General features: G+C 34.0%; 1 protein-coding gene across 2 annotated transcripts in view; it reads left to right on the top strand.

Moving 5' to 3' along the window:
- Window positions 1-15,589, top strand: part of LOC133516130 (collagen alpha chain CG42342) — a 465,581-nt gene that overhangs the window by 80,975 nt on the left and 369,017 nt on the right. The window lies entirely within an intron of this gene.

The following is a 15,589-nucleotide window of genomic DNA, read 5'->3' as shown; positions in this document are numbered from 1 at the left end:
CCTCTAATTAATGATTACTCTTTTTTATTATGTAAATATTGTTAATATACGTTGACACTCTTCAATAAAAAAAAACAATTTAGTTCTTAAATCTCCCTTGTATTAATATTTTATTAGAAATCGTTTTATTCACTAAATGAGTAAATAAGAGTATTTATCGGACCCCACCTCTACCCATCCCTAAGTGGCACGATCGAAGTTGGAACACCATCAACGTATAGTAACCGGTCTTCTGGTGTACATATTCCCCCAATTCACCAGCCGTGGCGGTGTAATGAAGTCGCGAGCCATACAGCGTCTTACTCGGTGTAGCAATCCGGAAGCCAGAATTAGCCGGTTCGGCGATACCACACTGAGTCTTACGAGGCGCCATTCTTGACACCAGTCTGAAATCCTCCTCATCCACATTGGCACCAAGCTTCTCCTTGGGAGCCGCTCGCTCTTTAGTACCTACCCTTTAACGGCACACTAACATTTAGTACCTATACCTACTCACTTATATCATGCTAGTTGGCTAAATGAAAATATCATTTCATTAACGGTAATATGAGTAAATATGATTGCTACATAAAAGTAGGGCTAAATACCAACGCATTCACTGAGAGCACCCAAGCACGCGGCCAAACATGACCTCACGTAATGATTTGTGTCTGTCACGCGGTTGGGTCACACTTATCATGTACCGACATTATTTTAATTTATAGAGACATTGCTCAGCTGGAAGTAACTCTAACTCATGTTCTATGAATATTACAAAACTAACTTAAAATATGCTAGCAAATATGAATTTGTCATGAGACCAGTATTTTTGTATGAGCATTTGTTTTAAAACTTGGGCTCAATTTAATTGGGTTTGTGACCATTATGTACGAGTACAATAGCAACTTTCATGTAAAGTGGCGGTGTTATCAGTTAACTAATAAATATAAAGTTATAACGAAAACTGTAATCATGAATGAACGTAAGTTTAATGAAACTTGTTAGTCGATGTCATCTTTTAATTACCCTGTAATAAAATAAAAGCCTCCGTAATATTTGTACGCATACTATGTTAATATATATATATATATATATATATATATATATATATTTACTACAAAACGATAAGATACAGTTTTATGAAATAAGGAAGAAGTAAAAAAAAAAAAAACATTTTTTTATTTGGTAACGTTCTCCGTTTCGGCAGCCGGTTAAAAATATACCCGAATCACCTAACCATAAACGAATCAATTACTTAACACATACTCGTATATGTATACGTATTCGTATCAGGGATAGGAACCGGTTTTTTGCAAAAACTACGAATTAATAATAATATATTTCGGAAAAACGAAAAAATACCGTTTTCCATCCCATACAAAAAAACACCGGTTTCCGATCCCTGACTCGTATTTCTAATGGTAAACTCATAATATTGGGCGTTGCCGTCGTAGTGGAAAATGGATTTCCGAACTGACTTACTCGTAGAGAGGTTATATAGGAAACTCGAAATGTTTTGATTTTACCATTGCACCAATCACTATTCGACTACCTACCGGTACCTTATCGTTCATTTTACCATCAATGTATCATCTAGTTCGGTAGTATCACACAGAGTGCGGTCAGTAAATCACGCAATGAATGGAGAAGATACAACCGAGTGCTATTGTAGCGGAGTGATTTACTGCGCGCCTGTGGTTTATCGCGGATGAAGTATGTTTTTCTTCTCTATTCGTGAATTAAGTGATGTTGGTACGTCTGTATGTTGGCGCAAAGTGCTTTCTTATTTTACTCGTACATATGAATTTTATGTTTGTTGATAAATATACTTAACAGATAGCATACGCTCGTTTGAAGAACCTTAAGTTAACATTTAGTTACAGTACAGTACCCCTAGTGTAAATAAATTCGATTTTGAAACGTGACGTACGCGTTTGCGTTTAGTCTCATTTTGTATTGGATTTAGAAAGAGCGCGCCAAGCGGGACGTTTTGGAAACTCAAAATCCTATACAAAATGAGACTTAATGCAAACGCGTTCGTCACGTTATGATGTCGATCAAAACTACACTAGGGGTACGGAACCCCTAGTGTAAATTTATTCGATAGCGTGACGTGACGAACGCGTATTCGTTAAGTCTAATTTTGTATGGAATTTAGAAACAGCGCGCCAAGCGGTACGTTTTGGAAACTCAAAATCCCATACAAAATGAGACTTAACGCAAACGCGTACGTCACGTTTCGCTATCGAATAAATTTACACTAGGGGTAACAGTACTGTCGCTTCGTTGAATAAGTAGTAAATTTAATGTGTTTGCTAGAGCAAGGGACCACTAGCAACTAATGTAAATGTTTTGTATAATAATAATATTGATTTGATATGTCAATTGCTCATTTGCGAATAAGAAAAAGTGAATCTACTCAAAATAATACAATTCTTTTAATCTTTATCCCTTCTGAAAAATAAACCTATGTACCTACGCTCAACAATATAAGGTAAAAAATTATTCACATACAAAAGTTCTTATTGAGGAGAATCTTTACTGCTATCTACTGCAAAAACGGCAGAAATCATGCAGAATAATATTTCGTAGAAACTGGGATATCGCTAGCACAAGCAATATCGTGTATCTTCGCTAAATCTGAAAAAGCGCTCTGTACCCGCAACCGTCGACGCACTCGTAAACTTATATTTCGTAAATATGAGGTTAGTTTTCTTCCAAACAATAAAGCGGTAGCTACACCCGCATACAAAATAGAGTATTATTTTAGTACTTATGGTTATGATGGCTACAGAAAATACTGTTATTTTGGTTTTGTAAGCTATCTACAACTTTTAGAAATTTTGTAAGAAATAGTACACTGGTTAGATCATGTTGCTTATTTTTATGAAATAGTAGATTGTGTCACATATTTACGACGTGGGCGTACATTGAATTCTGAACGAGACGAATTATTGTATGATTAAATCCCGAGCGTAGCGGAAGGTCCTAAATTAGACTCCTGAGCGTAGTGAGGAATTCAAGTGTTAACACCCAAGGTGGAAAAAAATTTGCTACCATGTGACACATACTGCTTTTCATTCTGCTAGGAGGAAATTATTATGTTTCAAAATATTATTAAAGCTAAAAAAATAGTATGAAAAAAGTAAAAAAAATGTGTCATAGAACAAAAAAGTGTTACCTTGATCGCTCCTAGCAGGGAAGAAAAGTGCCACTTCGATCCCTCAAAGCAGGAAAGAAAAAGTATTTTTCCGAATAGGCTTAACTATTCAGAAAACGGCTTTTTCTTCCCTGCCGGAGGCATCAACGTGGCATTTTTTTGCATTATTTTTCTGTTCTAGGGCACTATTTTTGTTTTTGATCGGATACTATTGTTTTTAGCTTCAGTTGTCTGAAAATGAAGATTTTTTTTATTCCTTCATTTCATTAAAGCCCAATTACCTATCTCGTGGGTATCTTATTATTGTATTTAAAAACTTGCTTTAAATATCTTCCTTATTATGTGGGCGCAAGTTTCTTTTTTTTTCTGTACACTGTTTCTGTCCTATTGGATTCATAGGGTTCCAACAAATATCAGCATTTGTTGGAGTATGAGCATAGGCTCATCTCCCGACTATCTAGAAAATAAAGACCTATTTTTTTGGTGTTACTTAAGTCCTCTCCGTATTTTCTTTGTCATAAATACTATCTTGGCATTATTTTCACTATAGCGACCGTCGAAAAAGAATCTGGCGCTGCCTGTGGCACGATCTGTAGCGCGATATTACCGCGGTCGAAACGTGGCATAACATAAGCACCGCCAAGTTGTATAAAATAAAGTCTTGGCGCGTCCGCAGTTACGGTAACACAGACAAACCGACAGTAAAGCGCGGTTATTGGAATACAAATGCGTAAAACGTTGCGCAGTCTGTGAAAACGCCTTTTTTGTGCTGCTATAAAATGTTATAACGCTGTTTTAGAGATCTGTGGTGAAATTGTTCTTTCTAACATATCATTTCTTTATAATTAAGAACAAAACTTTTTGTGGAGTTCATAACTGATTGTTTTGTGGTTAAGCAAGGACGTTGCCAGCTACAACTTCTCTCGCTAGAGTTCAAGTATTACTTAAATATTAAATAAATATTATAGGACATTATTACACAAATTGACTAAGTCCCACAGTAAGCTCAATAAGGCTTGTGTTGAGGGTACTTAGACAACGATATAATATATAATATATAAATATTTATAAATACTTAAATACATAGAAAACATCCATGACTCAGGAACAAATATCCATGCTCATCACCCGAATAAATGCCCTTACCAGGATTTGAACCCGGGACCATCAGCTTCGTAGGCAGGGTCACTACCCACTAGACCAAACCGGTCGTCAAAACACACAATATATGCCCTTCCGATATGCCCTGTCTTCGGCGATATCAAATTTCACACGTACCTTATTAGGTATTTACATTTCTTTTTATCTCAAGATTTGTTTAATCCCACCTGCCAAAACCTCTGCTTGACTTTTGAGAAATATATCTCTGTCAAAAGAACAAAGAATACACAACATCTCATTAAAGGTTATGTGTTATACGGAACCGTTCTAAAAATACCTCATTAACATATAGAGCTATAATAATCCCCCCAAAAGGCTCATGCTTGTACTGTTCACGTTTTACCATATTTTTTTGGAACGATGAGTTAATACTGATGTACAGTCAGCTGCAAAATTATTTGACAAGACAAGTATTATATATAGTCTGCCAGTAATCTGCCATTAGTACAAAAGTTATGAAACAGACAGGGCCGAAGGTTTATAAAAAAAAACCGAACAAGTGCGAGTCGGATTCACCCAACGGGGGTTCCGTACAATTTGTTTATTTATTTTTTACAAATTTATAGTTTTCAGATTTATCCCTGTATTTATAGTGTAAGACGATATTACTTGCTAAATTTCCTAGTTCTAGGTCAACGAGAAGTGCCCTATAAACTTTGATTCCTTCAGAGTTTCGAAATATACGTTTATTGTGGCATAAACGGACGTATCTTTTTTACGTTCACTTAGATGTTTGATTTTTACATATCTTCAAGGGAATGTAGATCTGAGTATTTGGTTTTAATTTCAACTCGATACCTCCACGCGTTTCCGAGATAAAAGGTCTTGAGAGTCAGACAGACGAACGTACAGGCGTACGGATAACAAATGATCCTATAAGGGCTCCGCTTTTTCCTTTTGAGGTACAGAACCTTAAAAATAAGAATTATTAGCAGATAATTTTGAAGTGTTGCCTTTACTGAATTTTTCATTATAATACTATTTAATTTTAAATACCTACTGTTGTAGCTGACCGTACCTAATAGGGGTCACAAAACCGGTTTCACCGAAACCGAAAAAACCGGAAAAACCGGGTTTTTCGTCGATTGAGAAAACCGGCTTTCAAATTTGAAAAAACCGGTTTTTCGAGTTTTTCGGTTTTACACTTAAATACTTGATAGTTGTAAGTATTACTTTGATTATCAGTTTATTACTACTTATAACTTCTTCTTTTATTTGTAATTTCTACTTTTTAGTTTATCAGTAAATATAGAACATATAATTGAATTAATAAAAATTAGCTAATTGCCATACCCTACGTATAGTGATGATACATTAGACATTCTCTCTATCCTAAGATCCCATTATCAATTCGTAAAGAAAAACCAAAAATAATCGCTTGCCTTGATAGTTGATTTAGCCTACCAATTAGTAAAGTTATTAGCAATAGTCTAATACTAGCAGTCGAACTTTTTATTGTACGAACCACAAGGTAAATGCAAACTATGAAAAATTGAAAATTATATGTGTGCAAACAAATGTGAACTTATCCCTGAACATATCTCTATATGTGGGTTATTATAATGATTTATTCTTAATTGCCTGGCTGAAAGAAGGCGAGAAGAGGGATCATAATTACATTTTTTTTTTTCACTGATCTCCAATTTAGTAACTTAACCTATGAAAACAATTAATATTGATCTCAAATGTTAAGTGTATTTAATAAGTATTTACTTTCGTAAAAGGAATATACGATGTTTTGCGTTTTGTCTTATTATGATAACTATTTGTAGTAAATTTTGCGTTCCAGAAGTGCATGGAGGTTATTATTTTAGTTATTTTGTTTTTAATTTTTGTTCCTAATAATTATAAGATATAAAAAAGGTTTTATATCCATTGTTAAATGACTGAATATTAAAGTTTAAATTCATAAAATGCAGTTTTTTTCACTTTTTATATGTAAAACCGAAAAATCACCGAAAACCCGGTTTTGTAATCTACAAAAACCGAAAAACCGGTTTTCAAAAATACTAGCGGTTTTGTGACCCCTAGTACCTAAGTTAACCAAGTTACGAGTAGGTACATATTATAGGTATAGATGAAATTGGTACCGCATTACTTTGTTGATTGCATCAACGTTGTATTTAAGAAAACACGTCAAGGTAAAACAAAAGCAACTTAAAAGGCTATAAAATGAAGTAAGATATTTTATGCAAAATGTACCTACATAATAAGGGTTCTTAAAATTTAAGGGTCGAAGTTGCACAACGCGGCGTAGCCGAGTCTTGTGATAAAATACAGAAAAAAAAAAGATCGAATTACCGTTGTATACAATTTGTTTTATATGAAATAATTTACTTTAGTAAAAATGGCGTTACTATAAAAAAATATTTTTATTTCAGAATATTAAAATTCCATAAAATATTTATTTATTTTTATTGCACAATACATCACAAACGGCGGACTTAATGCTTTAAGGCATTCTCTACCAGTCAACCAGTGGGTTAAACCAGAAAGATTAAGTAGATGCAGTGTCTTTTAAAGTAAATAAATTGTAAAATATTGTAAGTACCATGTCATTATCGCTACATGTTAGTAAGTACATTCAAACTAAAATAAAATTGACTAGAATGTTACAAAATATAACACAATTTACTGTAGTTACTATACTACTGTAAGTGTGTTGTTGTAACTACTCATATTTACTGTTGTTGTTACTATGCCTCTCATAAAAAAGTAACAATGAATTAAGTATATATGGCACTTATACCAAAATAATACAAGTATTTAATGCTGCTGTCATTCATTTATTGAGAGCATGTAGTTTCTAAGTAGAAAAACATATCTGAAATTCCCAGTCTGCAAATCAAATATGCTCAGCGCAGGAAACGCATTAGCAGGGGAAGAGCTTCAAGAGCATTTGTCACGAAAAGTAAAATTTTAAAATTTCAGTGAAAACGTTTGCATTGCGTTTTCTAACGAAAAAGGTACAAAACATAGTATAATATTAAAGCCCGAGGATTGAGGATTAAAAAAATGCCTATAATGTTGTTACAGACCATGATACTATATTCTACCTTTAGGCGTAACTATCGGAAACATAAGGGATAGCTTTTGATTTCGATTGTGTCTGTAATAATATTACAAACAAGTACTTCTCGTAGTATTACTTAGCATTCTGAAAAATAAAGGAACACGAAGATAGGATCTTATTTTACGAAACATAATTGTGTTTGTAAATCTTGTAGCAGAAGGTCTTGCTTCATATTTACAACGCGAGCATTTGCTTGGGTCATAAATTCGACACATTGTTCTCCAGCTCTTTCTCGAAACCTTAACTTATCCCTGAATACGAATTAGTTTAACGATTTGAATCTTGCTCTGGTACACAAATTTGTTAACAACACTAACATCAACTCAGAAATTTAAATCAAATGCAACAACTACAAACAATGATAGAACAATATTTTAGACTTTGGACTTTTATCATGGTTTTGAAGGTTACGTAACAGAAAATGGAACATAACAAATTTAAAAGCGGAAGTGTTTGCATACGTTTCTGCTTAATACAAAATTAATTAAAGATAAAGATAGTTTATTTTTCAAGTAGACATTGCAATGTGCTTATATAATCAGAGCTATCAGAAATGAAACCTCTGACGACATGTTTGATCGCCGACTTAAAAAACTGCTATTATCGATGTCACTGCAGATACTTTAGTAAAAGACTACAATAAACAAAACAAATATTAATATTTTATTTTAAAATTGACTTTAAATTGAATTGACGTATTTTATTATTGCAAGTACTGAGTTTTTGACATTGCCCTATGACTTTTTGACATTATTTTAACTATGAAACCCTAGTATTACATGCAATATTGACATTACATATTTAAATTAAGTAAATTTAGGACATTTCAATTTTTAGTTTAATCATTTTATTTCTTTTTGTTGGCATTATGGTTTTTATGATTATCTTGTTTCTTGTTTTTTGCTAATTATTGTTGTTGACGATCTTTTATTATTACTTTTAATAACATGTAATTTCTAATTAAAAATAAATATGTCTAATATAATCTGATCTTTATGAACGTCAAATAAAGTTACACCCTAAACATCAGCCAGAGAAGATGTAAGTCCCTCCTCAATTGGAGGAGGGTATCCCAATATGGGATCCCGACCCGAGTGTCAACCTAGAGAAGCTCATAGCCTCATCTGACCAGATCCGCACTGGTATTAGCTCCAGAAATTTCACGGCCCTCGACGCCGCCAGAGAAAAAATGAAGAAAAGATGAAGAAAGATAGTACGAGAGAAAATGATGCAAAAGGGAGGTTTCGATTCGACCCTCAATACTGAGGAATACGACGCAAGGAGGAGGATCACCGGCAACAAATGCGGCGGGACACATCTTTTGAAAACATTACATGTTACAATTAATATGCAGTTATATTAAAAAATACATTATAGAAATGTAAATATAAAATAATTCCGTCCCGATTACAATGTAAGGTTACAATGTAGACACTTTATAATAAAAATACTTTATATAATATTTAATTTAGAGAAAGAGACTTGACAAACATGAGAAACTAGGATGTGTGTGAACACGCGCGTGAGTGAGTATTATGTGTGTGTGATTCTGTGTGCTTACGGGCGTGTGTGACTGATTATTTTAGTATAAACTGTTATATAAAACTGTGTATCTTGAGGTAGTCAAATAAAAGTATACGATCAATTTGTACATTTTCGGGTAATTATAACATTTATTGGTTAACTTACCAAATACAAAACCACCACACCACCACCTCACTACACCACTGTTAGATATCTTGTACAACGAAGTAAGTATATGTTTGAATTAGTTTTCCGATGTCACATAAGTACGGTAAAATAAAATTATTGTACTCGTAGATCGAATAACAGAATACGAGTACTAACATCAATTTGTTCAATTAATTAGGATACGCAGCATAATACAGCAATACATGTACAAACTATTGCTGACTATACACGTACGGTAGGAGCAATTGCAAATCTAGTTTTTGCTATTTTCCGCTACGTCGATATTTCCAGAAACAGGTTCACGGTAGCAAATCATAATCCTATTGTTTCACAAGATATAGTGAAGCATGTATGTAAAAGGCGTTACCGGAACGATTTATCTAGCCCCCAAGGGTAATGCTGAGCTTTGCTCCAATATGGGCTCTTATCGAATACCGAGGTCAAAACGGCATAAGTGACAAAACCATAAAAACATTCAAAATATAATTCACTACGAGTATAAAACTAGAGGTGACTCAAATTTACGAAACCTAAGTTGTATGAATCATCTTTAGTTTACGCTTTTTTGTTTCTTCGTTTGATGCGATGAAGCTATCAGAGGGCGTGTGTATCTCGTATATTAACTGCCTATAGTGATTTATATATTATCATAATGGTCCGCCCTCTAGCTCGATATTTATATTTCCCATGGGGTTTTATGGAGGATCGAAGCTATTTTGTTTTAGATCAATTTAAAAAGTAGGATGATTTTCGGAAGCAACGCTGAAAATGCTGGTAGTTTATTAAACTTAATTTTTTGTTTCCGTACCCAAAATGTGCCACGGTCCCGCTGTCCGTCGATCTGTCAACGGGTTGAATTCCTTGAAACTGAAAGAGCGTGAATTTCTGTTGTCGCTGTGTGTAACAACAAATAATAAAACATAAACATAAATACATACAAAGTTCGAATTCGAAAATACATATAAATCGAATCTTTATTCAATTACTTTTCTGCCAAGAGTTTTTGTAATAATTTTAATTACCTTAGGTACCTTAATATAATGTGATAATATGTTTTTCAACACACTTGCTCAAAATAACGTTTTTATTCCACCGATTTTTGACCGCGTGCTTTGTCAGCACATTATAACACTCGTGCTTTTTCATTACATTATCAGACTGAGTTAAGAAGGTAACTGATTGCTAATAATATGTTAGTTTGATCGAGTAATACATTTTTAAAAATCAATTATTAGGTTTCAAATGTTAGTTCGAAGAGGTTTTATCACACCAAACATAATATATAGATTAAATTATCTCGTAAATTACATTAATGAATAAACATAACTTTTTTTTATCGATTTGATCTCCATCCATCGAATAGAAATATGAAAATATTAGCTTTTTAAATTTTCTTAATTATCGATTTCGTTCGCGCCTTTGCGCTTTGCCTTGCGCGCGCATTGGAATTGTGCGTAAAAAAAATAACGCGCCAGCCATTTTCCGTACCTATTTGTCATAAAATTGGAAAAGGTTTGCATGTTTTTAGTTTATATATTGACGAAAATGTCATTTTCAAGCATTGAAAATGAAGGACACATAAAATTGATGCTACCAGTAATACTAATAGAGGCAAGAGCCGAGAATGATAGCCTTTTACCATCAAAATCGGGTGAAAAGTAATTGCCTGCATATGAAACTTTTATTCAATGGAAAATCAGCAAAAACGCCCAGTCTTTCTTGGAAAACATGTTGGTAGCTTACTTCAATAAACTGGCGAATAAGTGCCTACAAGCCCAGCACGCTTTGGTGCAATTATTCGATTTTAAACTGTAAGCCACCATTTTGAAAATTGTACTTTTACTGTTTTGACAAAAAAAATAATAATTTATAAGTTTTATTTTTTCCTCGCAAGTGTGTTGAAAAACGTGGTATGAAACGCGTGTGCATTGGTCATTACTCACATCGGCTTTCTTATTGCGCGCTCGCTTACAGCTCGCGCGCACAATATCGCCTCGTGTGTAATGACCAACTTAGCACACTTGTATCATAATGTACTAATATTAAACTTACCTAAGCAGAAGGCCAATCAAACTGTACTTACGATTGATTTAACCTCTACAATGTTCTTCATACTTTTCATTCATCTACAACAACAACATAATCACAATAAATAAGGCAGTATAAAAGGTTATTTTCTAAATGAAAAAAAAATGCGACGTAATAACCCAGGTCTCAATACTCGCTGTTGTAAGGATAAATTGGAAGAAGAGCTGGTGGCGTTTATAGTTATTTACACTCGTAGAATAAATTATGAAAACTTACGAGTACCCCTGTTAGTTTAAGCCCTGCGATCTCCCATACCTAACGTCGTTTATTCAGCTTACGTGGTACTAGATCGATTTTGTAAGGTTTTTATGTACCTATACGAAAAAGTACTTATTGAAACTTAAAATCATCAGTAATAGTGACTACAAGATTGTTTTCCGGTTCTTTTTTGAAGCAAATATAAAGTAGCATTGATATATCGCTGACATGTGTACTGGCCTGTGTGGGTGTTTTCATCATGAAATTCAAATTTGCTTGTAGCCATTGTGTTGGAAGATTTATTTCATGTGTTGAGTCGTATTGGCCATCTATATTTAGTAGATAATTGCCACCGATATGTTTTTAGCCATTTTTAAGAGCGATATAAAAATTTTATTAATCCAAATTTCATAAACGACGAATAGTTGCTACTACAAAATATTACAGTTATATTTTGCAAAAACTGAATAAAATGGAATGCTTAATATTCTTTTAAATAAAATAAAAAACTGGTCAAAATCCCAATGCTCCACTACGAGTATAAGTAATTACATTCATAACATTACACAATTTACTTGAGTAAATAAACACTAGCATCGATATTAATTTCTATAGGCACAGTCGTAAAAGCGTCTGGATTCAAGTAATGCAAATAGTATTTGGACAGAGCTGATGCCTGGCAAGTAAAATTATTTACACAGCACTTACACAATTACACATGAATATTGTTTGATCACACAAGGGTCCATACTAATAATAGCGATTATATAAATAGTGAACTCTTCAATCCTTATGACCATGTAACGAGACAACTTAAGTAAGGACACACTTGTGATGGCCACAGAAACAGCGAGAGATTAACAAAATTTAACTAGTAAGTAGTACTTATTAATTACCATCACACTCATGATGGTAAATAATAAGTACTACTTACTAGTTGTATACTTGGTATTGCTTGGATTGTCATTATTTTTAATAAGTATCTTGTCTTTCATGTAGCTGTATTTTTGATACGACCGCATAACCAAAGGGAGTTCGTTTAGGCTTTAATGAACACACTTTCATAGGTTTTATAAAAACAGACGACTATTATTTTTCCATATAAAATAATTCAGCAAGCAAAGTATCACTACTTTGTTTTACTGAACTGAATGAAAGTGAATTGAACTCAAAACGTCACATTCAATGACGCGACGTCACAACTATCACAAGTGACCATGATGTACGAAATACATTGCCGCTCGAAATATTTTCAAAAAATAATTATGCTCTGGTAGTTAAGATTAAATTAAATTTTTGGTTATATCACAAACACACACTGTATACTCGTAGTATTTATTGTAACTATGACCATTGCGACACGGAGGTTGGTTGTACTTAACTTAACGTAACGGCTGCAGTGTTGACGCGGGTGATGTCACTGTTAATCTCGTTGATAAAATGCGTGACGACTTGTATGTAAGTCTAAAATTTTGAAAAATAAGTAGATTACAGGAAAATTTTTGAGAATATCAAGTTTAGTCTTTGTAGTTTAGTACCAAAATATCTTAAGAAGGTACGGAACCTTCTATTATGTGTGATTCGAACGGACTTGACCGATTATTTAGTATGATTGACTAGTGTCTTCAGCTATAAATAAACAGAATATTTGAATAATATTTGCATGTGGCGCTTACACATATACGTTCGAGCAAAGTGCCAAGGGCATAATATCATATTTTAACGTTTCTAAATAAATCTATGCATCTCTGCCTATCGCCCGCTGCCTGGCCCCGCACGCGCAATGGGTTCGATTCTCGCGGCGAGTAAATATTTGAAGTGTGCGGCTCACGTAAACTGTCTGTATGTGCGGGGCTAGTATTGATCAGGCAAATACCGTGGCTTTGCTTCCACGCGCACTAAATCGAGAAAAATAAACTTGGAAACTATAAAGTATAATTTGGTCGAGATTGCGGCAGGCTAATATTAATATTATGTCGTAGTGTAGTAACGTAACTACCAATATATATAAAACATTTTTATGGAGTCGCAGTAAGCACTTATATCAGACCGGCTCAAAAAAGTTCGTGTTAACGAGGTTTTGTCTGATAGCGGGTATCAACTGAGAGAGGTTTTTGTAGGTTACTAGCTTTAGCCCGCGGCTTGGCCCGCGTAAACCAATAAAAAGATGTATGTTTGTCCGCGATTATTAGATTTAGAATCATGTTCTGAAATATGCATGAAGTATTCCACAACTTTATACTTGTTAAAGTATATGTACTTCCTTATGAACAACATAAATTTTTAGCCATGTTTGAAAGTGGTAGCAATAGAACCAAACTTTGAGGTGAACTTACACGGGAGCACGCCACATAGAACTGACCGTGGGAGAAACAGTCCTGTCGTAGTATCTATTAGGATAACGCGGGTCTCGTTCCATACCTCAAAAACAAAAAAATAACCCTTATAGGATCACGTGTGCCTGTCAATCAATCTGTTACAACCAATTTGCTGCGAAACTACTGGACCGATTGAATTGCAATTTGGCAAAAATACTTTCAACATTTTTCATGTCCACAATATTAAATTTTAAAATTATTCAATGCCATTTTTAGACTTTGTCACCATATTTCCTCCTTTTAGGGGTTGAATTCTCAAAAAACCTGAAACACGTGTTCTCATTTATCGTTAGGAATACTCTTGTAAAGTTTCGAATAAAATAGTCTAACTAATCTCGTTTCCCCATACAAACTTTGGACCCCCATTTCACCTTCTTAGGGGGTGAATTGTGAAAAATCCTTTCTTAGTGCACCCCTAGACCTTGAAAAGAACCTACGTGCCAAATTTCGAATCTCTAAAACCAGTGGTTTAGGCTGCGCGTTGATATGTCAGTCAGTCAGTCAGTCAGTAAGTTTCTTCTTTTATATATTTAGATGTGTTTGCGTTGAAGAGGTTTTGATTTGTTTTAAATCATTTCGAGTTACAGGTAAAGCCGACAAACAATTGTATTATAGAGGTAAACATGTAGAGTAAGTACTAGTTTTATTGTTTTCTTTGAGTCATCTGTAGATGTTTTTCGTACCAAAAAGGTACAAAAGGAACTCTTATGGCCAGGTGCGACTCTGTCGATCTGACACATTGCTAAATATCTCGAGAATTACTTAAGCTATCGATTTGAAATTTGGCACAGTTACGAACAGCGCCAACCCAGACGCAAAGAAAGTATTATTTTTTAATTAACTATGGAAAATGTCCACTATGAAGAGTGGGTAAAATTTCGAAGTCTAGTAACTAGTTCAAGTGAAGTGGTCATTTGAAGATTGGACATGCCAAAACATTATTTTTTTCATAGAGAAAAATAATGATTAATTTTAAAAAATGTGAAAAAATACCATTCCCTAACGTACCATAAGGGTATCTCCGAAGTTTAGTACTGAACGGAATCCGCGGTGCGCGAGTTAAACTGACTCGCACTTGACCGGTTTTTTTTTGTTAATAACTTTACGTCGAACTCGATTTTTCTAATTACGGAGGTAAAAATTGTACTGGTAATTGGAATTACCGTGAAGGGAATCGTTGGATACTTTACCTTAACGAGATTAAGTATTTTGAGTACTTAGTAGAGGTTTTAGGCTTTAAAGGGAAAATAATATCATTTTATTTCGTGTCAATGAGTATTTCGCCTTATCGAGTTTCGAGTTATCGAGGTTCCACTGTTTATAATACATTGTCAGGTAACAGAACAAAACTCACTGCATGCAAACAATAATCAAACAAACAAAGACCTTGTTTTGGTACTAAGTACAGTCAGCAGGAGAAGTTGCTAAGCAGGCGAGGAGTTCAAAATGAAATGAACACAACTTTATTGTTAAGAGAATAAGAGTGTGTAAAGTTCATTTTAAAAGCAGTGCTGACTTCCTGTTTAGGATGCCCGATTTATATATTTAATATTATTTATTGACAAAAATAAGTAGATAACGTAATCATTTAAGGAAGGAAGATTTGTAATAATTTCAAACTGTAAAAACAAAGGACAAATCCAAATACTACAACTAAAATAAATAAATAAATAGAAGAATGTTACTAAACGTAACTTTAAGTAAAACACTTTGAGAAAGTTACACGGGCAGTAAAGGTTACTTGATCTAACCTATAACTCCTCCCACGCCGCCCACCTCTTAATTACCGCAGGATTGAACCTGCACCATAAACCACAATCACTCGCCACCGCACGCAGACACAATATTTAAACAAGTAGT

This window comes from Cydia pomonella, chromosome 3 (assembly GCF_033807575.1).
Source record: "Cydia pomonella isolate Wapato2018A chromosome 3, ilCydPomo1, whole genome shotgun sequence".
In the NCBI taxonomy this organism is placed as follows: Eukaryota; Metazoa; Arthropoda; class Insecta; order Lepidoptera; family Tortricidae; genus Cydia; species Cydia pomonella.
The sequence above is the reverse complement of the archived record's forward strand: the minus strand, read 5'-3'. Positions and strand labels throughout refer to the sequence as shown.